Below are 27,500 nucleotides of genomic sequence, written 5' to 3' on the forward strand. Positions count from 1 at the left end.
CAGGTGGACACACGCGTACGGAAGTGTGCAGCGCAAGTTGGGGACAATGAACTCATAGCCAGGCTCAGCATGGGTGATATGGTGGCTCTGGAGGCCAAGTACCATTCCAAGTGTTTGTTGGCTCTTTACTATCGTGCAAAGACCACTGTAGAAGCCGAGCAGAAAACTGACCATGAAGGTGTAATGTCAAGAATCGTACTGGCTGAACTGGTCCTGTATATCGAGGAAACCCACCTAGAAGAGGGCACCACCCCAGTCTTCAGACTCGCAGAACTTGTAAAGCTATACACAACAAGAATGGAACAGCTCGGGGTTGTTTTGTGCCAGAAAGTTAATAGCACAAGGCTGAAAGAGCGCCTGTTAGCCCAGATACCAGGCCTGAGATCCCACAGCAAAGGCCGAGATGTTTTACTAGCGTTTGATGAAGACATTGGTGAAGCGCTAGGCAAAGCCTGCGAGCAAGACTGTGACACTGAGGCAGTTCACCTTGCGCGTGCTGCACAGATAGTTCGTCGATATATGTTTGAAGACACTTACCAATTCAATGGATCATTCCCGGGCGGCTGTCAGGAGGACTCTGTGCCAAACGTACTAGTTGCAATGGTAAATATGGTGCTGGATGGCCCCACCATCAAGAATCAAAGCCATTCCTCTTCAACACAAGCAGCTCTTTCCATTGCGCAGCTTCTCAAGTTCAACAGTGTCAAGCAAAGTCGGAAGCAGGGAGCAACCAAGACACAGGAGCCTCCAGCTGTCAGACACAGTACGTCTCAAGAAACTCCTCTTCCAACCTATGTTGGGCTGATGCTGTATGCTGAAACACGCAAGAGAGGACTTGTGGACAAGCTCTTCTCTCTGGGCCTAAGCATCTCATATGACAGAGTCCTACGTCTTTCTGCCCAGATGGGAAACAGCGTGTGTCAGCTGTACCGCATAGAGGAAGTGGTCTGCCCGCCTACCCTGCGTAGCAATGTGTTCACAACTGCGGCTGTGGACAACATTGACCACAACCCAAGTGCCACCACAGCCAAGAATTCATTCCATGGAACAGGAATCTCGCTTTTTCAACACCCAACGTGTGCAGATGAGGGAGTGGATCGTAGCATTGCTCTCACTGGGCGTGATACTGGATCAAAGACGGTTGAGCCTCTACCAGAATATTACACGGATGTACGTCCTGTTGCTTCTTCTGTCAAAGGGCAAATGATCCCAGCTACTTCTGTGACCTCTCTTAGACGCCACAACTGTGAGCAGCACATAGAAGATGAGTATATGTGGCTGGAGAACACGAGAAGTGTTCTCAAAGATGATGTTGAGGCCTGTGAAAACACATCATGGGCTGCATACCATGCAAGGCACCAAGATCCAAAGCAACCAGTCATCACACCAACGTCCCTGCTTCCCTTGTTCCAGGAGAGTGCTCACACTGTGGCAATGATCAGACACTCTATTGATGTAGTCAGGAGTGCAGTTAAACATCTCAACCCAGGCCAAACTCCAGTTCTGACTTGCGACCAGCCACTATTCACTCTAGCAAAACAGATCCAGTGGAAGTGGCCAAACACATATGGAGAAGACCAACTGGTGGTGATGTTTGGGGGGTTGCATATTGAGATGACGGCACTGAAGACCCTGGGTGACTGGTTGCAGGGAAGTGGGTGGACCCAAGCACTGGTACAAGCAGAGATCACAACTGAAGGAATAGCAGACTCATTTCTTCGAGCAGCTCACGTCACACGCACCAGAAGAGCACACCAAGTCACAGCGGCTGCGTTGTATAATCTCCAACGGCGTGCCTATGACAAGTACAGCACCACCAATACAGAAGATGATGAGCACCCTGAAAGCTTCGAAGACTGGTGCAGTCAGAGAGAACAGAGTTATCCGCAGTTTCAGTACTGGTCAACAGTCTTGGCACTGGAGCTGTCCACTCTGATCTATGTGCGATCTCTGAGAGAAGCCAATTTTAGCATGTACGTGGATGCTCTGACAGAACTGGCTCCGTGGTTCTTCGCACTAGACCACACGAACTATGCCCGATGGATACCAGTGCATCTACGGGACATGGCAGAACTGGCAAACAAACATCCAGACGTCTTCACAGAGTTTAGCAAGGGACACTTCACAGTCCAGAAGACCAAGAGGATCTTTTCAGCAATCCCTCTTGACCAAGGACATGAGCAGAACAACGCGTATGTCAAGGGTGATGGAGGAGCCATCGGCCTCACAGACAATCCAACTGCACTGAGGCGCTGGATGGTTGCCGGACCGGAGGTTGCTAGAGTGATTGTGGAATTTGACGACTTCAATCTGCATCCACACGATCAAGAGGAGACACGTCACCACGAAGAGACACCAAGTGTGCAGAACACTTTTGCCAGAGATGTGCGCTCACTCGTGGCCGTCATTGAAGAGCTGGGCAACCCTTTCGAGGAGGACAGTCAGGACTTGCTGGTGCTCGACACAAAGGAGATCGCAGACCCTGCAGTCATAGAAACAGTCCGTAACGCCAAGCAGATTGGCCAAGACCAGTTTGAAGCATTCTCAAAGGAATGCATCGTGGACAGAACCAAGTCCATTGAGGTGGCAATCCACCGGAACAAGCTACCACTGTTTGCGACCAAGAGAGGACCCAATATACCCAAAGGAAAAGAACAGGTCAAATCTCTGAAGAATGATGTTGCGCTCTTCGCACGATTATATATCGGCTGCCAGACCCGTGATGGGAATCTAGAAGAGTTCTTCAGGCATGAAAATCAGCAATGCCCTCCAGCTTTATCTGACGGAGGGAGACTGTACCTAGGGAGCAAGAGTGACTTGCTGGTGTGCCTTGAAGGCCATGCTGAGCCTCAGTTTGAAGCTCCTACTGTCACTGCTGTTGTCCTCGATGGAGCAGTAATCGTACAGATGTTGAAGCCGGGTACTGCCAACACGTTCGAGGAATATGCACAGCAAGTGTTCATCCCATACGTTGTACAACGTTTCCAACATGTATCACGTCTTGACCTTGTGTGGGACAGCTACAGAGCAGATTCCCTGAAGGCATCAACCAGAGAACAGCGTGGAAAGGGAGTACGTCGGCGTGTTGTCGACTCAGCAGTCATACCAGGAAATTGGCAAAGTTTCCTGCGAGTTGATAGCAACAAAGTGGAGCTCTTCAGCTACCTCTCCACCATGCTTGCAGAGTCCTTTCAAGAAGAAGGCAAGGAACTGGTTGTCACTGATGGGGAGCAGGTGATCTGTGTTCCACAGCAAGAGGATGTCAACTCACTCGCACCATGCAACCAAGAAGAGGCAGACACCCGCATGATGCTACATGTAGCACATGCTGCACAACATGGTCACCACCAGATACAGGTTCGAACAGTAGACAGTGACGTCGTGGTCCTAGCAGTGATGGTAGTCCAGAAACTACCAGCTGGAGACGAACTCTGGGTAGCCTTTGGGACAGGCAAGAACTACCGCTACATTGCAGCCCATGAAATAGCTTCCTCCCTTGGTCCAGAGAAGGCATGTGCTCTTCCAATGTTTCATGCCATCACAGGGTGTGATACTGTGTCAGCCTTCGTCGGACATGGGAAGAAATCTGCCTGGGCAACATGGAACACGCTGCCAGAACTCACTGATGCCCTGCTGAGTCTGGCAAATGCACCCACAAGCATCCAAGAGGATACAATGCATGTCATCGAGAGGTTTGTCATACTCCTGTATGACCACACAAGCAAATGCAAGGACGTCAACAAGGCGAGAAAGCAGCTCTTTGCAAAGACGAACTCTGTTCAGAACATCCCGCCAACCTACGCTGCTCTGGAGCAGCATGTGAAGAGATCTGCCCTTCAGGGTGGTCATGTCTGGGGCCAGGCATTGGTACCAACGCCCGTGCTCCCTCCACCAACAGACTGGGGCTGGCATCGGAGTGATGATGGGCTCTACACACCACTCTGGACCACACTCCCTGAGGCATCCAAGGCCTGCTATGAGCTGGTGTCTTGCGGATGCAAGAAAGGCTGCAAAAACCGCTGCAAGTGCAAGAACGCTTCACTGCAATGCACTGGTCTATGTTTCTGTGAAGGCGAATGCCAGTAGATTGGGACAGAAAACTTGCTAACCAACATTATGATCTGTAGACATTCATAATTCTGGTGACCAGATTTGAAAAGTTCGGAATCATAATTAACATAGTGTGGCAAAATCTACGTTATTGTATTACATGTATGTACTGCAGGATTACACAAGTACTGTGCCTAGAGACTGGGCTTTTGGTCGACTATATAACTACAATCTGACCATACTGTAAACTTCCCGTACTCTGTGTATTATTTTGACTAGCAATTTTGCCAGCAATTTGAAATAAAAAAGCAACTTGAGCAATTAAAGTGTGTTCCTGAAATCAGGTACTGGTTATTAGAGGTATTATGTCATTGAGTATTGAAATCTTCATCAAATGTCCACTTTTTCCACAAAATGGCGGCCAGTTTGGGGGCCATTTTTGAGAAGATTCATCTAAATATCTGTTAAACATTTATTGATGTTAATTCTGATGTAAAAAAAGGGAATTTTGGCCCATCTAGCACCAAACTAACGACACATAATGAAGTCTATGTAATGACGCTAATGTTAAATGGCGGCCATTTTGAACAATGGCCGCCATATCTTCCTAAGGGCTAATCTTGAATGCCTCCATATCCAAAAATGTTTAGAATATATTAATCTACATGTGTGCCAATTTTGGTGCTTTTAGACCAATTTGAACAATTGGTCTGCTATGCCGCTGTACTAATAGGGGTAAAATCTAAGAATAGAATTAGCAGAATTATCCAAAACAATAAACAAACTAAGAACCCAAGACTATTCGTAAACACAATCAGAGAAAAATTGAGGAAGTGCTAAAGAAAGGAAGAAACATCAAATTGATGAAAGAAGACTTGGAAAAGATATTTGCTTTAAAGCAGGCCTGTGCAACCTGCGGCCCTCAAGACTTTTCTGTGCGGCCCGACCCTCCAAAAATGAATATCATACAGTGCGCCCCTTGGAGCAAACTGCCAAGCTGAAAATTTACTATACCATAATTACTTGAATTTCTAAAATGTTTCGTCGACGAGAGAGAGAGAGAGAGAGAGAGAGAGAGAGAGAGAGAGAGAGAGAGAGAGAGAGAGAGAGAGAGAAGGGGGGGGGGGGGTTGTAGTCTTCACCTATCAAGAATAATACTTGTGCTGCGCAAGACTACTACTCCAAAACAGCTCAGAAAAGATGCAAAAACTAGAATATCATTGAATCCTTGATTCGTGTGTGCTTTTATCAAATTCTGATTTTCTTACACATACAGTAAATGTTCAATCATTATATGTAGTACTGTTTTAAGTAGGCCTAAGTATGACAGCAATGCTGAAGAGAGCATGTGAACTTTTGAATGAAATTGTGCTCTTCTTAGACATGAAAGATAATTCTATCCCTGAGATGAATGATGATAAAGGGAAGTTTGACAGCATTTTTGGTAGATATAACAGCCCATCTCAGGTGCCCTGAATGTTATGCTTTAAGGGAACCATCAACTAACTAATGGCCTGTTTTCCCTGATCAATAAGTTTCAGACCAAATTACGGTTGTGGGAATCACAGATAAGAAATAAAAACACAGCCCACTTCCAAACATTAAACAACTATGTGTCTGAAACACAGTGACAGGTTGGCAGCTTTAGAAGAAAAAACTTCAATGTGATTCCATGACCTTAGAAAACACCCGCTAGCTATTGAAATGTTTGCTTCCCCATTTTATGCGGATGTGGAAACTATTCCAGAGAATATGCAATTGAAAATAATTGAAGTGCAATGTAATAATGAATTAAGAAATAAGTATGATGGCAGCTCAGTATATCAGTTATATAAACAAGATTTATCACACACAAAATCTTCCAAACTATCTGGTCATGCAAGGAAGGGTATGGCAGTGTTTGGTAGCACGCATTTATGTGAACAGCTATTTTTCTAAAATGAGCCTGGTTAAGAATAAATTCCGATCCTCACTAACGGATGGACACAAGAGAGCACTTGACGTGATGCCACTTCAGCCATTCAACCTGATATTGACCAGTTGGTCCAGCAAATGCAAAGTCAGCCATCCCACTAGATTAAGTTTTTATTTGTTTGCATAAAGAAGGTTAGGATATTCCTATCAATTCAAGTACTGTACACAGTTACCTTTACATGCATATTACAGCCATATCTAATAATAAACACGCCCTGATAAATATCCATATATCGTTCAGATGGGCAGCTGGATGAATAATCAGTAGTATTTCATTTAGGATGGGAATGTTAAGAATCTTATTGCTTGAGATAATTTGCTTGTCATAGGTCCTTATGTCTGGCTGGATAGAAGTATTCAAAATGGGAAAGAGGGCGTCTAGATCAAAGACAATACACGAAAGATGGGAAGCTCAATCCACAGCCGCATCGGCCGCATACAATTTAGTACCTGGCATGAAATGAAGATGGCGGTAGCATTGCACCTGCCTACATCGTCTGTTTGTTCACAAAGCGGGGCATTCAATTTCAATCATCAGTGGGCATAGCCATCATCAGCCGTGTGTGGTTTACAACAGGACGAAAAATGATTTTCCCCATCTGATTTTTCCTGCTTTTCCTCAGAATAAAGAAAGGTAATAAAATCATTACATCCGTTACAAAGTACATGATGACTTTTAGAGAAAATGAAGAAATAAAATAGACCAAAGCAAAATTGAATGTCGGTATAGTGTTATTCCGGAATAAATATTGGAAAATATTTACAATACGGTGGACGCCTCTAAGCGGAAAGAAAATATATTTATATGTGATTTTCGACTAGAAAAAATATGGTATTTTTTTTACTTATGAACATTAATTGCTTTCAACATAAAATATAGGTTTTTCTGTTGTGTTATGATGTGATTTGAATGATTTTGAGGTTCATTTCCATCGCAAATGAATACTTATCCTTCCACCACCCTTCCCCCTATAGATAACAATCTGGGGGAACCTCCTTGGGAAGCGGGGTTTTGGGTGGTGGAGACAAAGGTAAAAACATGGCAAAATGAAGGAAAAAAACCTAAATATAACACTCAAACATATAAAAATAGACCGGTATACAGGTATACGGTATACACTGAATTCAAAATACATAAAAAACACTGGAAATGGGAAAACCCGAGCCAAGAATTTTACATGAGAAAATGGCATACAAATGCTCCAGTTATTGCACGTCACATTGTAGTTGTGCACTAATCTAACCTAACCTAACATTTTTCTTGATTTGTATAAGAACTAGGTTACCTTAGTAATGTCCATAACTAAAATAATACCAAAAATATTCTTGCCATTTGAAACCCCAACAACCAACCTAACCTTCCTGGTAGTGTACATCAGTAGCCTAATCATGTCAACAGTAAACCTAACCATATCAGCAGTACCATAACCATGCCAACAGTTACCTAACCATGTCAACAGTAATTTGCAATGGAAATGAAGCTATCTTGCAAAACATATCAAAATCAACTAGAAAAACTATATTTTCTTGTCATTTAAGGCGTCAATTGTATTTCAAATAAATACCTTAAAGTTATATTTGCATATCTTTAAAATCTCTAGAAATATGAAATAAACATACCAATTCCTATCACTGTCATACAATTTGTGAACCTAACCATATCAGCAGTACCATAACCATGCCAACAGTTACCTAACCATGTCAACAGTAATTTGCAATGGAAATGAAGCTATCTTGCAAAACATATCAAAATCAACTAGAAAAACTATATTTTCTTGTCATTTAAGGCGTCAATTGTATTTCAAATAAATACCTTAAAGTTATATTTGCATATCTTTAAAATCTCTAGAAATATGAAATAAACATACCAATTCCTATCACTGTCATACAATTTGTGAATATTGGGTCTCCATGCCTGTAACAGATAGGCTACTCACAGCAACTTTGATATACTGTTTATATATACACACACATATATATATATATATATATATATATATATATATATATATATATATATATTTATATATATCGCATAGTTGTCATGCCAAGGACAACTATGCGTCTTTCCAAGAGAATTTCTTGCCACGTACAGCAAGGGGCTATAAAGAATCATGCCCTACAAAGACATGACACCCTTATTTGTCGAGCTGATATTGTCAGTAACACCAAGATTATTGGTAGCGCCCCAGATAGTCGATGTCTACGCATCCTAGAAGCTCTACTGATACAGCAAGATAAACCCACCCTTAATACGACCCAAGAGATGTTTTTGTTACCATCAAGCTGTCGTACTGATACATCAAGAAACCCCCATCAAGGAGGACCTAATGAAGACACTACCAACCACGAAAATACCCCGAATTTTGACGCCGAAGTAGGAAATGATCTCAGCCACGTGGGAAACTTTTCTGAGCGGGAGAGCAGCCTGGCTGGCTCAGAGGGCGCCTCAGCCAATCAAAATTCAGGTCCCCCGATGACGTCACAGACTGGTATTCCCGGCCAAGATCGTCGTACACCAGACACCATACCATACCAGCTCCGATCAACCAATGAAAACCAATGAAAATTCGAGCCCCTTCACTTGTAATCCTGATCCTGGGTACCACCCGACTGCAGCATCCACCTCACTCTCGACCTGAAGACGAGGAAGGACTTATCCTCGAAACGCGTCGTAGTTTTTACTATTTTGTACCAAAAGTTTTACTTGTATTTTGTGAGAATATACTTGAGAAGTCTTCCCGATTTTGTCATTCACCTGACTGATGAATTTTTCAAGTCTGCTGGCTGATTGCAGCGCTCTAGAGAAGAGAATTATCCGGAAAATAGAAAAATTGGATAAGAAAATAAACTCTGCCGATGCAGCCATTACTTTTAACTCAACCTGCCTAAAAGAGGGTTTCCTACCACAATAATAATAATAATAATAATAATAATAATAATGATGATGATGATGATGGAATGGCTCTGGAGTCTGGGCTTATGCTATTGGCTATATAACTGTTTTCTGCGATTGTGCAGCAACAGGGTCTCTCACCTCCTATGATGGATTTTAAATTTTTCTCCTTTATTGTAAGGTTAACCACCTATATAAACAGTTCTTTTGTTGATATTAACACGATTGGTTATATATATTTTTTATAGAAAATCTGGTGAAATAAGCTTAACTAGAGTTACAGCTATCCGTTAACTTTTGGGTAGCTCTAGCCATATTTGACAGACGACTTGCTTGTGAGAGTGCCACCGTGAGACTGCCAGTTGGTGACGGGTTAGACCCCGCCCACAATTATATCTCCGATACGATCTTATGTTAAATACATATCTATGGTGGCTAAAAAGTCAGACATATTAAGTATTTTATCTTTTATCATTTTTATCATAATTAAAGATTATTGGGTTAATTTTTCCATTATGATTTAGCTGAAAATTTTGATAAAAATATAGCATAAATTCTTTAAAATCATGCTTAATTAACTGTATCTTTTATTGAGCGAAATTTCAAAATGCTTCGTCCCCAGGAACCTAGTCTCATTAGAAATGTGAAGAATTTGAGTTGCCAGCTAATGACTTTCGAACGAAAATCGCTGAATTCGGGTATCACCAGTTTTACTGTATACTGTACTATATATTATATTCACATGTCCTGTGAAGCCTTTTGTTACTACAGAATGCTTTTTCTTTGGTCAAAAACACAAAACTACTTTTGCTGTGGGTTCTTTAGTGATAAGAAATAACTTTGTCAATAGAAATAATGGAACGCTGAGCCTTTACGAAAAGTAACGGTAGGAGAAGTAAAGAAAGCATTAAAAGGCATGAAAAGAGACAAAGCAAAAGAAAAGGGCTTAAAAATTTATCTAATAATAGGAGGAGAAGATTTCACAGTAAAACTCGTAGAACTTCACACAAAATGTCTGCAAGAGAGCTCTATACCTACGGCTTGGATAAACCTTATCATCAAAATATTCACAATAAGGGGAACACAAAAGACCTGAAAAGTTACCACCTGATACGTTTACTCTCATTAATATATGAAATATTTACAAAGATTAGTTTAGTCAACTAAGAGAGCTGGCAGCCTTTCAATGTGGGTATTCAATCACTGACCATATCCAAGTAATCAACACAGTATGACAAACTACCATGTATGGCATTTATAGACTATGTATAAGAAAGCTTTTGATTCTGTCAAAGCTTCAGCAGTAATGAAAACCATTCAAAGACAAGTAGTAGATGAATCTAATGTTAAAACACTTTTACACTTTAAGATATCTCTGTGAGTAATACAGCAATCTCTAGTGAAAGAATTCTGATTGAGAAAGGAGTTAGAGACCCTATCTCTCCTGAATTATTCACGGCATGCCTAAAAGAAGTTTAAAAAAAATAGAATGGGAAACTAGAACTATTATTAATGGGGAATACCTTAACAACTTAAGATTTGCAAATGACAGTTCTGTTTAGTGAATCAGGGGATGAATTGCAAAAGATGATAGATTTGGATAAAGAAAGCAGATATAAAGGTCTGAAAATGAATGAGACAACAAGTGAAGGTTATGGAAGAACCTCTAGAAATTGTTAATGAATATATGTACTTAGGACAGAAAGATTGTGTTTCCAGGACATGACACCGAAATTAAAAGAAGGATAAGTATGGGATGGAGAGCTTTTGGTAAACAAAATGAGATTATGAAATGTAAAATGCTACTTTTACTAAAAAGAAAAGTATTTAATCAAATGATTCTACCACTATTAACTTATGCATGAGAAACTTGGAACCTTACTAAAACCTTAGAGCATAAGCTATTTACAACTCAAAGAGCTATGGAAAGAATTACAATAGGATTAATACTAAGAGATTGACAAAGAGCAACATAAATTAGATATGAGAGGATATTCTAGAAAAATGTAAGAAAAAGGAATGGACATGGGCAGGACATATAATGAGAATGACATAATAGATGGATATTATGAATACCACAATGGGTCCCTAGAGATTGCAAAAGAAATAGAGGAAGGGAGAGAAGAAAAGACGATGGATTGATGAAGTAGAAATTTTTTTGATATAAACTGGATTAGAAAGACCAAAAACATATGCGATTGGAAGGATATGTTTGAGGCCTTTGTTCTTCAAGGGACTAGTAATGACTGATGATGATGATGGTATATATATATATATATATATATATATATATATATATATATATATATGTATATATATAATATATACACATACATACACACACACACACACACATATATATATATATATATATATATATATGTGTGTGTGTGTGTGTGTGTGTGTGTAATCAAAATAAGCCTCGAAGGAGGAATCAAATGGTTCTCTAAATCTCAATGAAGTAATTTCCATCAAGTCTACTAGAATAGACTTTCACCCAGGTGTTTTGAAATTTCCTTAGGAGCAGGGTTGCCATACGTACCATAATTATGGTACATGTACCATAATTCAGGGTATGCGTACATTGTACAATAATGCTCGTACAATGTACCATAATTTCAACTTCTCTATCTCTCTCTCAAAAGAAAAAAAAAAGTCGGAAATGATTTCAACGGAGCGGACAATGAAGCTATGAGTGAAGATTCTGACCTGGGTTAATACCTGCAGATTAACTGATTTAGCGTGATTTAGCGTGTCGGTGTGTCACACTTTTTGAGGAGTAAAGGTATTTCCTCCAATGATAAGAATAATCTTGTTTTTGACATGTAGGTGTGGAAACCGTGTCTGGCAGATTAACTGATTTAGCGCGTCGGTGTGTCACACCTTTTGAGGAGTAAAGGTATTTCCTCCAATGATAAGAATAATCTTGTTTTTGACATGTAGGTGTGGAAACCAATTATTCAAATCTTAATCCTTAGCCCGTGTCTGACTGGAAGGTCCAATCTACAACGATTTCTCTGGCTGAAGAGGAGAGAGAACCCAGAAACGAAATATCATATATAAACAAGCATTGGATAAAATTACTTTTAATGCCACTATTGAAATTATATGCTGAAAATCTTTTTCTTAAGATATGAAATAAGATATGAGTATATATATATATATATATATATATATATATATATATATATATATATATATATATATATATATATATATATATAGTGCACATATTCATACAAATATTCGAATGTATCAAAGGGAAATAAATTCAAATATATAACATATAAATATACACACATCTATCATATGTGTATATTTGATATACTTTATGTATATATATATATACATATATATATATATATATATATATATATATATATATATATCACTAGCCAAGCTGCAACCTTAGTTGGAAAAGCAAGATGCTATAAGCCCAAGGGCTAAATCCGGGAAAAATCAACAACTATAAAAGATATGTCATATATAAACTATTAAGTCTAAGGTCAGCCTGTTTAATACACATACACACACATGTGTATATATATATATATATATATATATATATATATATATATATTTACATATACGTATATATAGGCTATATGTATATATATATATATATATATATATATATATATGTATATATATATATATACATATATATATATAAGATTGCATGCTTGAATAATATATATATATATATATATATATATATATATATATATATATATATATTTATGTAAGATTGCATGCATATATATATATATATATATATATATATATATATATATATATATATATATATATATATATATACAGAAAGGGAAAAGCAATCCTACGAAGACACGTAGGTCTTAGGGAAAATGTCTTTTTTTTTAATAAAGAAATCTTTCTTGTAAACTCTCGGCATTACAGTCATGTATACTGTATTTTAGCATACAGATTCTTAAGAGGAATATGTTATCATCTATATATATATATATATATATATATATATATATATATATATATATATATATATATATATATATATATATATATATAAAGATGAATTAGGATTCAATGTACCATAATATGTACCATAATTCTGACATTTTTGTACCATAATTTCAAGTCAAATATCATAATCTGGCTATCGCTTAGGAGATATGATGAGAAGGAACCATGAGGCATGTCTATGGAACTGCCTTACCAGTGGTTTGTCTATCCAGCTTATACAGTAGCTTGCTGGCTGGCCATAGCCACAACTTCCAAGCCCGTAGATGAGAACGAGGTGTCCTCGTACTCCTTGGGTCTGTTCCAAAACCTATACGTAGGTATTGGTCAGTCCTCAGTGATGCCTGTAGTCAATGCTGCTATGATGTCTATGTGCAGAAATCACGAACGCCGCTGTCTACAGCCAGCCAATGCTTCAAGGCTTTATTCCGCATAAGTTGGAAAATCTCAATTCATTTACGAAATTAATATACATTATAGATGCAACATTCACAGAATGTTTGGAAAGGAAAGTAGATGTTTATTTGAATGCTCTTCTTCTTCACACATTTTACTTCCAAGAAACCTATCCTGGATTACTTTTTATTTGTGAATAACATTCATATTTTCCAAGTTTGTTTGGGACAAAAATAAAATTTATGTATTCCTAAACTGATTTTTCCTGTTTTTTCTTATTACAATTTTCTCTTATGGAGCTGACTTTTATGAAATTTCCTTACAAATTAATATTGTAACCCAAGGTTCTATCCAGGGATTAGAAGGATTTTCTTAACACAAATGTACCATTTTCTTGTCGGAAAGATATGCTCAGGATAACAATGCATTTTCGCTACAAACATTTCGAGTAGCATTTAAGGATCTAATCCCATTAATGGCAACTGCAATTATACATTTACATGCAAATAGATGAACATTTATTATTGAATCATCCATACTATTTTGTTTGGTTGTTGAACAGCTAATGTGATCCCTTTGCTTCATAAAATTGAGTAAATTCCTTATGCTTGATTTGTTCTGTCTGTAATCATAACTTCCTTTTATTATTTTATCACCAATTTAACCTGTTGAAAGTAAATGCTCAGAGGACTGACTTTTCTCTGATATATGGTACTTGTAGACACAGTGATCAACTCTTAAGTTCGTATTTAAAGTGTGTAAATGTACCTTAAGATATCTCATATCGATATATTAATTGAAGTACTGATGTTTCACAATTATCTCTTGTTGCAGGTACAAAAGGGTAATGCGAGTGCATCAAGGCCTTTCCCGGAGGATTCTTTTGACCAAATGCAATATGATGCAAGTCCCGGTAGGACACTTACAGAAGAAAAGGAAACCATGAGGAAATTCTAAATGGAGACAACCAAATTCTGAATAAAAATACAAGTGACAAAGAAATACAAATGGAGAAAGCACTAGAAAATAACGGTGCTTTGGAGGTTTGTAAAGAAAACGCAGACAACAGTGAAAGCAGTATGAAAGTGAACGATGAAGAAACCTCTTATGAAAAATTTGAGAATATTTCACTGACTAAGGATAATCAAACTTTAAAGAGAGAAGAAGAATTGTTCAGCAAACTGGGGTTAACCAAATATATGGAAAGAAATGATAAAATTTCCCTACAGGAAGTGATGTCCAAGTCCCTAAAGAAAAGAAATTCTATGAATGACATCCCTTGGTATGTCTTTCTGAAGATGTTGATGATAGACTATAGGGGAAGAGACGAAATTATTTCAGCTGAAATCGAAAGAAGTTTTTCAACCCATCAGAATATCCAAAAACCAGAAAAAGATTTTATTGATGATTTTGAAGAAATGTTTTCAGGAAAGGTGGACGATGATTCGCCAGACACACACTTCTCACTGCCGCATCCCATGGATGTTCTTGTTGCAGTCATCTTGTGTTCCTCAGATTTCCTAAGACAAATTCTTTGTGAGAAGTTGTTCATGTGTAAATTAAGCATCCCTTTGGTTATACCACCGGTCCTGAGAGAAGAATCAGTGTTTCTCCTTTGGTCTTTGAGAAGTACTGTCGCAGAATTTACGCTTCCAGGTGGAAGCCTTTGTGAAACTTCAGTTGTAGAATTGCATATTCCTATTGTGTCGTGTCTAAGGCTTGGAGATATTTCGAGATCCAAATCGAAATTCTTAAATGAGATACTAAATGACCAAAGTCACCCTACATTTTTTCATCGAGATTGCTCAAATGGAATAAACACAAGAATTCTCTCTGAAGGAACTATAGAAATTGCATGGTACTTTCCCTCACAGAAGACTGAAAATATTGATTTGAGTAATAATTTAGTTCTCTTAAATCTTCGTGGAGATGGAAAGTCAGCCAAGACCGCTAAGGAGTGTGGAGTTTTTGTGCAAAATTTCCAGCATTGTCTTGGTGATGATTGATGTTAGTGACATAGGAAATTCTGACAACATTGATAGTATAAGAACAAAATTATCCCAAGATACAAAGTTAATTCTTCTGTTGACTAAACAACCAAGAACTAAATTGGATGAGACCATTACAGAGAGAATAAAAAAATTTGTGGAATCACTCAAATGCAAAGGCTTCCAACAAGAGAATATTATTTTTGACTTTGATATTAGAAGCGAAAAAAATATAAAGCATCTGAAGAATAAAACTAATAATGTGATAATAAAAATCTGGCTGAGAGAACAAAAGAGATATCTCTTGAAGATTGTATAGAGGTGGCAAACAGTCTAGAGATTAGAGTAGATGAAAACACCCCAGAATGCAGTAGAAGCAAAAAGCTAGCTTTATCAGTTGTAAAAGAGATTTGCAAAAGTGGAATGATTAACCTTAAAGCAAAGAATTTGCCAATACAATGCAGACCTTGGCAGGAGTAGGCTAAATTAAACACAAAAAAGCATAGACGAGAAAAGACAGGAATTCAAAATATGGACTCTTATTTGGACAAAATTTCTAATGAAATGAGAAAACTCAGACAGGAGCAACTGCTATTACTTGAAAAACCAAACATTCTCTGAGGTAGAATTTTGAATAACCTCTCAGAGCCAATCAGTGAAGAGAATCTTTACTTTTTGCAGTGGATGAAACTTCTTTTGGATAAGATTTCAAGACAAACTCTACCTGGTTTACAAAAGAAATGCAGCAAAAAATGGAACGAAATTCGCCAGTGTGAAGATGTTACAAAACAAAGGGATTTACGAGTTGAGCTAGACACAAGCGAAAGAGAATTAGCTGAATCTTATTTAGGCTTAGAACATTTCATGAGAGAAATTGCCCAGGCTTATGAATCTGTTCGTTATACAGGGAAGGAAGCATCTGACGAAACTTTAAAATGAATACAATGTCTCCCAAGTATGATGGCAGAGCTGATGCTTCTAGGTTACCCCTTGGAAATAATGGATGGAGATGCTGCACACATACCAATGAAGTGGGTACAGGCTGTTCTGGCTCAGGTCTCAAAAAGGATTGGCAATAAGAAGATATTTGTAGTTTCAGTTTTAGGAATTCAAAGCTCTGGAAAATCTACATTACTTAATGCTATGTTTGGACTTCAATTTGCTGTAGCTGCTGGAAGGTGCACTAGAGGGGTCTTTGCACAGCTGTTGCCCGTTAGTTCAGAGTATTCTGGTACTAGTTATGATTATATACTAGTCGTAGATACAGAAGGTTTAAGGGCAGCAGAACTAGGCAAAGAAAAAATTCACCATGATAATGAGATTGCCACCCTGGTTATCGGTTTAGGAGACATAACAATGGTGAATGTTAAGGGAGAAAATGTCTCCGAAATGGAGGATGTACTTGAAATTGTAGTTCACGCTCTGATGAAAATGAGTCTAGTGAATAAAAACCTAAAACTTCAGCCATCTTGTCTCTTCATTCATCAGAATGTTTCTGCTCAGGATGCCTCCCAGAAATTAAGAATTGGCCAACAGAAGTTAATAGAAACACTTGATAAGGTAACAAAAGCTGCAGGAAAGCAAGAGGATAATCCACAATATACCAAATTCAAGCAACTTATTGACTTTGACATTAACAAAGATATTTGGTACATACCAGATTTATGGAAGGGAGACCCACCGATGGCCCCCAGTAAATCCTGGCTATAGTGAGAATATAGATAGTGTAAAGCAAAGATTGATGACCGATATAATGCAGAAACGGTCTTTATACCTCACGGCTGATAAATTTTCTGCTAGACTTAAAGATCTTTGTCATGGCATTCTAGATCAAAATTTTGTTTTTAGCTTTAAAAACAGTCTTGAAATGGATGCCTATAATTCTTTAGAGAAGGAATTATCTGATATTCTGTGGTCAATGAAGTCAACAGGTATGGAGTGGTTTGATAGCAAAAGAAACTTAATAGGGAATAGCGATGACAATCTAGCTAAACTTTGTCATGATTTAGAATCGGAATGCAGAAAGCATATTGACAATGCATTTCAGGAGGCTGAGAAGAAACTTGATGACTTTTTCACAACTAATGAGGACAGATCTATTTTGGAACAATGGCGAGCAAATTCTAGTCTAAGATTAAAAACAAGTTATAGCGACATTATAAATAGTGTAATTGGAAATGTAAGGTGCGAGATAGAAAAGAGAAAAATCTAAGTTGAACAAAAGAAAGTTATGAAAACTTATATAAATACAACACTGAAAGATGCACAGAAGCTAGCAGAAGAATTAAGACAAAAGGGTCAGAAAAAGCTGAGTGAAGAAGAGCTAAAATTGAAGTTCAGGGAGAAATGGAATGAATGGATGAAGGATGTGCCCCCAAAAGAAACGGAAGACCTAAGTGTCGTTGAGAAAATATCAGATATTCTTGAAAGACACTTTAAACATGACTTTGCTCTACTCAAAAGTTTACAGGAAGAGAGGTGTCAGGAAACTGCTCGTGACAACTGTGTAAACGCTGTCGAAAGGTATTCTGCCGACAACATTTCTTTTTCTGTCTTACGCGTTAGAAATTTTCGTTCTAATCACGGGGAAATTGTTTTAAAGTTTATAAATAGAATGATAAAAAATGTTAAAGAAATAATGAGTGAAATACATGAAAAAACGTACCACGAACAATGTGCCCAAAAAGTATTAGAATGCATTAATGAGACACTCCAGAAATTAAATGAAGTAATAAGATTTAATTATGTGCATGAGTTGCAAACATGTTTATCAATCTTTTCCTTTCAGTATGCTTCTTATCCACACTCTAGAATTTCTACATTTGAGCCTGGTCATGGAAATGATCAGGAAGTGGTAGAATATGGCATTCTCCCTGTTTTTGAACAAGCTCTTCTCAAAAGGTTTCCACACGCTAAAGATGTAATGCGAAAATTCAAACCAGAGCTTATGCAACAAACTAGATCTAGAAATTTTATTTTTGATGTTGAAAAGCATACTCAAATGACGGAAGGTAAGCCATCCAATGTTAAGGAACAAGTTCAGAAACTTTTAGATAACTTGTTTGATGAGGTTGAATCATACACTGACATGGTTTATTGTTTCCAGGAACTTTATATTGAGGAAATTATCCACAAGATCACTGCTATGGAGAGCGAATGTAATGGCGTGAATTTCACAAAAACCTTCAGAATCCAACTGGCTATTTATCTATGCCAGTTTTCTCTTCCAAAATTTTGTGAAAAACAGAAAAGGTTTGAACAAGATAGAGACCAGAGGTTTGTGTATGAGAGAGACAATTATGGCCCATGTTTTGAAAGGTTTAAGAATTTCTATTTCAAGTTCACAAATGAACAAGCACTCGCCAATGTTTTGTCAGAACGTGTTGGAAAAGGAATTGAAAATGCTGTTAACATGGACATGGCTCGAGCACTAGCAAAAGACGTTAAGAGTAATGTAAGTCAATTGCAACTTAAACCAGTCTTCCTCAAATCTGTATTACACCAACTTCTAGAAGTAGATGAGTTTGAAGAGTTTTATTTATATCTCACTGACTATTGTGCTTCTTTAGAGAAATGGCTTTGCTATTATATCGACGAATATTTATTTGCTGAACAGACCAATGCACCAAACAGGTACACACAGATTGCGAGCCAAAAGGTAGAAAGTCTCGTCTCAGAAGTATGTAAAGAAATCGTAAGTCAAATTCCTGGCAATAATGAAAATTCTCTTCCATTATGGATTAAAGACTTCCATTCAAGAGTAAAGGTTAAGCTGGCGTTGCCTGAGGATGATTTACTGAGCCTGTTGGAGGGATATGAAATTGTCTCACTGGAAACCTTCTCTGAACACTTCAACAAAAAAGTGTTGGAACATCAAAACAAAATAAAAGAAATCTTTTCTACACATACTGCAGATGACCATAAGAATGCTCATGAAGACAATGTGTACAAATTAATTGGTATTGAGGTCAAGGGGTGTACTGAAAGGTGTCCTTTCTGCTCTGCTCCGTGTTCTCGGAATACACCTGGACACGAAAAAGGGGGCGTACATCATATTGCGGTTGAACACTATCCACTGGCATTTGGAGGGTACACACATTCTCTTACTAAAAAATTAGTTACAGAAAACTGTACAGCTTCAGTCAATAGATACTTTTGCAGTTTTACAAATGATGAAACAAGGTTTTGGGGTTGTCGGTATGCAAGGTACAAGAAATCATATCCTGACTGGAATATTAACGGCGATTCATCTGCTGATGCAACACCCTATTGGAAATGGTTTCTTGTAAAATATGAAGCCGAGTTAGCCAATAGATTTAACGCAGCGAGGCCCAGCATTCCATCTTCATGGACGAGGATTACTAAAGAAGATGCAGAGAATTCGATTGTGCTGTAAATGAAGTGTAAATTTTTTTTTTTTTCTACTTTTGTGTAATATTTATATGTACAACACCAACAAGCCTTCGTCTTACCAAAATGGCTTCTGATGATATAAAAAAAAAAATCGAAAGTACAGATGAAATATACTTTGTTCTCAAAGGAGGAGCCTGTTGCCTTCAAGAAAAAAAGGCGGCTTCCAACGCCTGGTTAAAGTGCTGCATAAAATAAAACTGGAAATCAGAGATTCATTGCAATGTTACATAGGTTGGGTATAGCTCACAACATTCATACCTTTTGATTTATTTATGAAACTACAATGATGATTAATTATTGAAATCTCTTTTAACCCATTTTCTTATGGTTTTACATTTTAAACAGAAATATACTTGCAATTTTTTAAATGTCTACTTAAATTCTTTATTAATGACTACCAATTTTCTTGCGCAGCCTAGAGTTTTTAAATTTGCTTTTTTACTGTTATCCAAGAGAAGCGACAGTTTTGGTTCGCTAAAAAGTATCTTATATAAGCAATCCAAAAACGCTTTTGTCTAGGGAAGAAATTTTCAGATGCGCAAATATCTAGTAGGTCTATTCACGTGTCCTAAAACCTTACATTACATGCAGATGTACAGTATATGTTCTATTTTATACATATATATATATATATATATATATATATATATATATATATATATATATATATATATATATATATATATATATTCAATAGATTTCGGTCGTAAATGCCTTGTGTGTAGGTGATACATTAACAGATTTTCTGGAGGTTTATTATGTTTCTTAGATTGTTCGTTATTTCTATTACTATTCTTTTTTTCTTTTTTTTATCTTATTATCACCATTAGTACTGTGATTATTATTATTATTATTATTATTATTATTATTATTATTATTATTATTACTATTTTCATCATAGATAGTATGAGATACTGATATTTGCTTTATGTATTCCCAGTATATGGATAATTCTACAGAGAAAGTGTAATGTTTTCTTTTATGAACTTGCATGTATTCTTACCATCTATGACCTCATGATATTTTCTCACGTGATATATAATCAAAAGTTACTTTTACTTAAATAAATAACTGAGCCATCTGTTTGCTTTTATTTTCCCCCATTCATGTGTTTATTCTGTTTGGTGCCGGGAATAATCTTAGCATCAGGAAAAACAGCCCAATGTGGAAAGGCACTAATATAGTAATGAATAAATTGTAATGAGAAATAGAAATTGGATGTAAAACATGAAGATCATTAACAACGTTGAAATAGATCAGAGATTTGTGTGGGCCAGATAGTACAACTTGGGATCCCTCTCTGTTTACGGCTCATATTTTCTTTTGTTTACACACAGTCTACACTTGACAGCACTAAGCAAACTGAACATTTTAACTCACTCAGGTGTTAAATACTGTACTGGAATTCTTCAGTGGCTACTTTCCTCTTGGTAAGGGTAGAAGGAACTTTTTAGCTATGATAAGCAAAGGAGGGACACTTCAAAATGGAACCAATGTTCTCTAGTCTTGGGTAGTGCCTTAGCCTCTTTACCTTGGTCTTCTACTATCTTGGGCTAGATTTCTCTTGCTTAAGGGTTCGCTCTGTCCCACTATTCTGTTTTCTCTTCCCCTAGATTTTTTTTAAACAGTATGATGGACAGGCTTAATGAAAGGGGAATTTACGAGAGGTTGCCTGTTCCCTATCAGTACTTTTATCTTCCTTTATAGTATTCATTTTATAAACACATCGTCACTGATCTCTCTTCAGTTGAAGTGGTTATCCTGGAGGACGATACTGAGCCTTGCAAAGTATGTCAGCTCGGCCATGTTGACCAGTTTTATCCAACATTTTGAGTACATATTTTTTTTTATTATATTTTATTGTTAAGTTTGTTTACACACATGATGATGCCTGTTTTATTGTTTTTAATTCTTTCTTTCATTGTCTTAGAGATATCAAACAAAATCCAAGACCAGTGTAGCCTAGACTTCGAGACCAGTGTAGTCTAGACTTCGAGTGTGTCGACTAATATATTGTAATATTCGTGGACTACATGATAATATTAGACTAATATATTGCAATATTCGTGGACTACATGATGATATTAGAGACCTTACAGTTACCTTTATTATACTCTGAAGCTTTGGTTTGTCAAATATTGGAAAATAATTTTGAAATTTAAGATCATTCCTAGGACAAGGGCTATAACAGTTTATGTTACGACTGAATACCCAGCTTCTTATAAGTGCTGCTATGAATGCGAATGTCATGAGATTCCAATAATAAAAGTTTTAGGCAGGCATAACAATTTTCCACTATCTCTAAGATACGAGAAAATGATAGAAAGGCGTCTATTGTGTTTGTTGATAATTTCAATGCACACCATTGGGAGTGGTTAACTTCTGATTTACCTACAGATCCCTATGGCTCGAGAGGTTTAGATTTTACCTCTGAATCAGACTGAGAGCAAATCAGGAGTGTGAGGCTGCTCACAAGTCTAGGAATTGCTTGGACCTGGTGTACACTGATTCCCCTGGTATTATAGCAAGCAAGGTTGTCCTCCATTTGGGACCCCTCATACAAAAATTTCAAGTCATTTGGGCAAAACCTTTTAGATTTGAGTAAAAATCATATTTTTTCTTTCAAATTATTTAACAATTTATCCACTAATATGAGACCAATTGTATTGAAAATCTTAACATAAAAGCTTTATAAACCGAATTATTCTGTGTGACAGAATTTTGATTTTCCTCTTTCTATTTTTTCCTTTTTTTTCTTTTATTTTCCCCCATTCATATGTTTATTCTGTTTGGTATTCTTTGGTGCCGAGAACACAATTTATCCACTAATATGACACCAATTGTATTGAAAATCATAACATAAAAGCTTTATAAACCAAATAATTCTGTGTGACAGAATTTTTATTTTCCTCTTTCTATTTTTTTTATTTTTTTTCTTGTCCAGATGAAAAAAAATCGTGAAAAAGTTCTGTCACACAGAATTGTGGGGTTATTATTCCTCTTTCCAATGATATCTTTCTAATATTGAACAATGAATAACCGATGAAATTACTGACATGCCAATAAGTGTGTTTTTGAGTTATGAGCTAGTAACATTTGCTATGTAAATTTTCGTTTTTTTCTTTAAAAATCAGAACAACATTATTTCAAAGATAACCTTACTTTGTACTTTTATTGTTCATCCCTACATCAAAGTTCCCTAAACGAGGTATTTAAACCCCAAACAATTGCTAGATTCCTCTCATTGTTGCCAGAGTTTTAGTTGGAGTATTCCAGCTTTGTACTCTTCTTCATGTTTCCCTCTCTTCTTGGTTCTTTTTTGTTGCTTTCTGCTTGTTGTTCTTTCTTTGACCTTAGGCAACTTGGACATTGCTATAAAGTTCCCGAGGGCGTTGTAAAAACACAACTTGCACATGAATCTCAAACAAACGCAAGTGGGTCATACATTTCAGACATCTTTCGAGTCCCCGGCTGCAATGTTGGTCTGAGCCAGGGTTGCCATTTTTAATCTGCTAAAGGAGTCCAACCGTTTACTAAAAATGGCCAGATTTAGTGCCAATTGCTTTATATAATGAATAAATATAGTGATTCCCAAATTTACAAAATTTTCCTAAAATAATTTTAAACTAGAAGATATAATGACACTTAATTGATTAGATGAAATTAAATTAATAACAAACAGAAGCACAAAGTCCATGCATGCAGATATCAAACTTTATTTGAAGAAAAAATTCTAAGTTAATAGTAAAGGTGTCTCTATATCACAGTTTCTGAAACCCTTGTCTTTGGGTCATATCTAATCAGATAACAAATGATTTGTGCAGATAAAAAGCTTTGTTAATCCTACACCGAAATAATCCCTTGCCATCTACTCCCGCTAAGTTAAGCTCCTTGGTAAAATTAACACTTTTTGTTTGATGACAAGCTGACGATATATGAATTTATACTATACCGAAGTTATCATCATTGTACCAAAGGACGTTAAATGGTTGAATCAAGTAAAGCCACCTGTCTCAGCTTGGTGTAGGTAAAAAGATTATCACCTGATGGCTGGGAGCAAATTTCAGTTACAAGAGAAACATTTATTGGGACTGATAACAGCTGTTTACCATTTTTGGTTTTTATTATTATTAAGGCAGTATTAGAAAAATACCTGTGGATCGGATATTTTAGTGGCTAAAACTAAAAGGAGAAGTCATCAGAAAAATGCAAAACTGATACACTTTGGTGGCCAGTAGTCACTTTATTCTAAACGAATTGTATGTCAACTTATGATCAAGAAATCCCAAAATATGAATCTTTTCCTTTGACTTTTAATGACTAATTCACTCAAGTTATGTTTTCCTAAACTCTGACCACATTTAATGCCTGTCCCATGGTTTTATCTTTTCCCTATAGATAATCATAGTGTATCTCATCTGGAAGGATAACCCATTTAATCCTTGTACCTGAGTAAAACATTAAAGGGTATTATCCGTTTACAAATTACCTTTTATTACTATGTTAATCCTCTATTTCCCTTTTCGAGGAATTGATCCTTCTCAGGATTATTGTAACACTCCAAAGAAAAGCAGAAAGGGTAAAGGGATGGCTGATAAGTGTCCTCTGAGGTCCTCCCTGCCAACGCTGGGGGCCATGTCGACTATGACAGTTGGCTTCACAGATTCCTCAACCTCCCATTAAATCTCTTAAAGGTATGATTATAACCACTGTTATAATCCTCTCCCTATCTCTCATTTTAAAGAAATTTAGTTATTTGATGCTTAGAGATCAGTCATCATAAATGCTGCAAATAAAGCCAAACGTGTGAGAGGTATCACGCATGTGCGTTTGTCTATTGGTGATTAGTGTGCAAGTTGTGTTTTTACAACATCCTCAGGAACTTTATAGAAATGTCAGAGTTACCTAAGAACAAAGTCTGAGGCTCTCATAGTTCTTATCGTCTTTCAATAACTTCCAACTTTGCCTGACATACGAGATTTCGGAATATAATTGGAAAAATTACTCTATATATCCTGTCAAACTCAGTTATACAGACAACGTAGTTAGGATGACGTCATCATTCAAAGACCGCTTTATCTTCGTTATTTGTTAAAATAATTGGTTGAAACTTCTGGAGAGCATGTATGACATGTTTCTACATCCGAAGAAACAACTCGATATTTAATTTTTTCTAGTTGTTATGCTATCTACCATAGCAAACAGTCCCCTGAAAGCCCTCCAAGCTGTTTGGGTTCATGCTGTTCATCATGTAAACGGTGGCTGGTTCATTTTCATCTCCCCCTTTTCCTGACTGCTTCTTCGTCTTCGTATTCTGTGAAATTGAATTATGCTTAATCACTTGGGAGACTCCATTTGGTTGGTTTGACCAACATTCTTTACTGACATGACCTCTCTTGCTACACTTAAAACAGACAATATCAACCTTCTGCATGTCTTTCATGATACTTGGAGGACGATTCGACGTTTGTTGCTGTGGTACTATTGCATTCTGCTTACTGACAGTACCAGTGCTACTTCTGTGACGGGCTGAGAGAAGGGTTGTGACTCAAAGACAGGATGGAAGCAACTGAGTGAGTTTATTATTGAACACTCTCCTTTATATACAAAAGCTCAAGGCAACAGGAATTTTCATGTTCACAAAACAGACAATGTTACAGAGGCGAAACGCAGACATGTTTATTCTGGTTCTTTTTTGTGCGAAGGAAGAGCGAAGATACAAGCATAATATGAACTATGTACGATCGTGTGACACACGGTTGGTACATGGCTCCCCCCCTAAAAATGACATACTGTACATGTTAAATAGGTGCCCTGAATCTGGAGAGGTAGTAGTAAAAACTGCGCCGATTAGCGGCAGTGAGTGGCTGTAGAAGTCGTTGGTTGGGGTGCGAGCGAGTGGTGGATGATGGGTGGCTTTGTTGCCGCTCCGGCTCGTCACGGGGTAGGCGAGTGTGTCCTACGGCATTCATAGGCGTGTGTGTCCTACGGCATTCATAGGCATGTGTGTCCTACGGCATTTATAGGCGCGTCCTACGGCATTCATAGGCGAGTGTGTCCTACGGCATTCATAGGCGAGTGTGTCCTACGGCATTCACTTCAGCTTCGGTGGAAGTTGAATTGGTCTCATCTTTGTCACGAGTGGAGGCGTTGATGGAGGTTTTGAAGGTCATGAAGTGGCTGTCCATAAGGGGGTCGGCTTTGGTCATCAAGTCCTTTATGGGTAAACTATCGACATCAGGTATGGCAGCGCGTACAGGTTTGGGTAAACGGCTTACCTCAAGGGCATGAAATAGGTTCACCTTACGGGGAGAGCCGTCTGTGGCAGGTTGCAGGCGAGTAATACTGGTCATTTTCCCGAGGTTGAGCGAAGCCCTTTGGTCCCCCAACGGTTGTTGAGAGAGCTGAAAAAGCGTTGCTATACGGGCGGCTGGCGACGGCGAGTATTGCTGCAGAAGGTATGCATTGACGGCGTCATAGTAATGGTGAGGGGGGGAGGAGGCGGGAGGAGCGAGTCACTAAGGGGTCACCAATGTGACGGGCCGTAGGGAAGGTTGTGCTTAAGGACAGGATGAAAGCAACTGAGTGAGTTTATTATTGAACACTCTCCTTTATATACAAAAGCTCAAGGCCACAGGAATTTCCATGTTCACAAAACAGACAATGTTACAGAGGTGAAACGCAGACATGTTTATTTTGGTTCTTTTTAGTGCGAGGGAAGAGCGAAAATACAAGCATAATATGAACTATGTACAATCGTGTGACACATGGTTGGTACACTTCCGATGTAACTGTTGAACTTGTTCCCGTAGTTATTACTGAACTGGTTCCCATGGTTCAGGGAATACTTGACACTTGGTCGGAACGACGGGTGAAAATTTGTGCCCGAGGAGGGTTTACGACTGATATTATAATCTTCATTCGGCAAAGCGGCTTTATCATTTTTCTTCACCTCTCTCTCAAGTACGTTCGAATGTATTCAGGAATTCCACGTAGCTACTGCTCTAGTATTATCGATTCTTCTAAATCAGCCTTCTCCTTTACGTTAGCAGCCTCTGTCCATCTCTTAAAAAATCGTATCTTCTAAGCATAATCCAGGGAAGTAATTTTCTTGTCCTTTTTCAAACTTCGAACTTTTAATTATAATATTTAGGGGTCATCTGATGCAATTGCAGCACGATCCCCTTTATTTCATGATACTCCATCTTCCTGTCCTGAGATAAGGATTGATTGATTGAATTAAAGTTTTCAGGCTGCCTGACATTTAAGTGAGATATGGATAAGTAAGCACTGCGGCCCTTTACAAAGAACACTCTCTGCAATAACACAGACCATTCATTTTCTGGCCATTTCACTGTCGCTGCAACCATTACAAAATGATCGAAGAATTCATCTGGAGACTTCTGTGAACCCTGGAATTAACCTCTGGGCTTCTGACACAAACATGGGTTCATACCTAGCAGGAGTCGTCTCTCTGTCTCTGTCTGCTCTGTCAGCTGGGCACGGGCGTGTGGAAGCTCTAACTCCCACGTATACTTATCTTCTTCCACCTCTTTCTTCTTGCCTTGCTTCCATTTCTTTCGCATATTGCCTTTCTTCTCTCTCTCTTCTTCTTGTCTTCCCTCTTTCTTCTTGTCTTTCTATTTTTCTTCCTCTCTTGCGTTTTCCCTCGCTTCCATTAACCTTGCATGTCTTGCAATCTCTTGGGCTTCTCGTTCTTTTTCTTCCATTTTCAACGTGATCAAATTCTGCTCTGCTGCAATTCGTAAAAAATCTCAGCCTCA

General features: G+C 37.7%; 1 pseudogene; it reads left to right on the forward strand.

The window, feature by feature from the left end:
- LOC137631095 (interferon-induced very large GTPase 1-like) overlaps positions 1–19,714 on the forward strand; it is a 64,206-nt pseudogene extending 44,492 nt beyond the window's left edge.
- Positions 19,715–27,500: the final 7,786 nt, after the last annotated feature.

The sequence above is a fragment of the Palaemon carinicauda genome, chromosome 39, assembly GCF_036898095.1.
Source record: "Palaemon carinicauda isolate YSFRI2023 chromosome 39, ASM3689809v2, whole genome shotgun sequence".
NCBI lineage: Eukaryota > Metazoa > Arthropoda > Malacostraca > Decapoda > Palaemonidae > Palaemon > Palaemon carinicauda.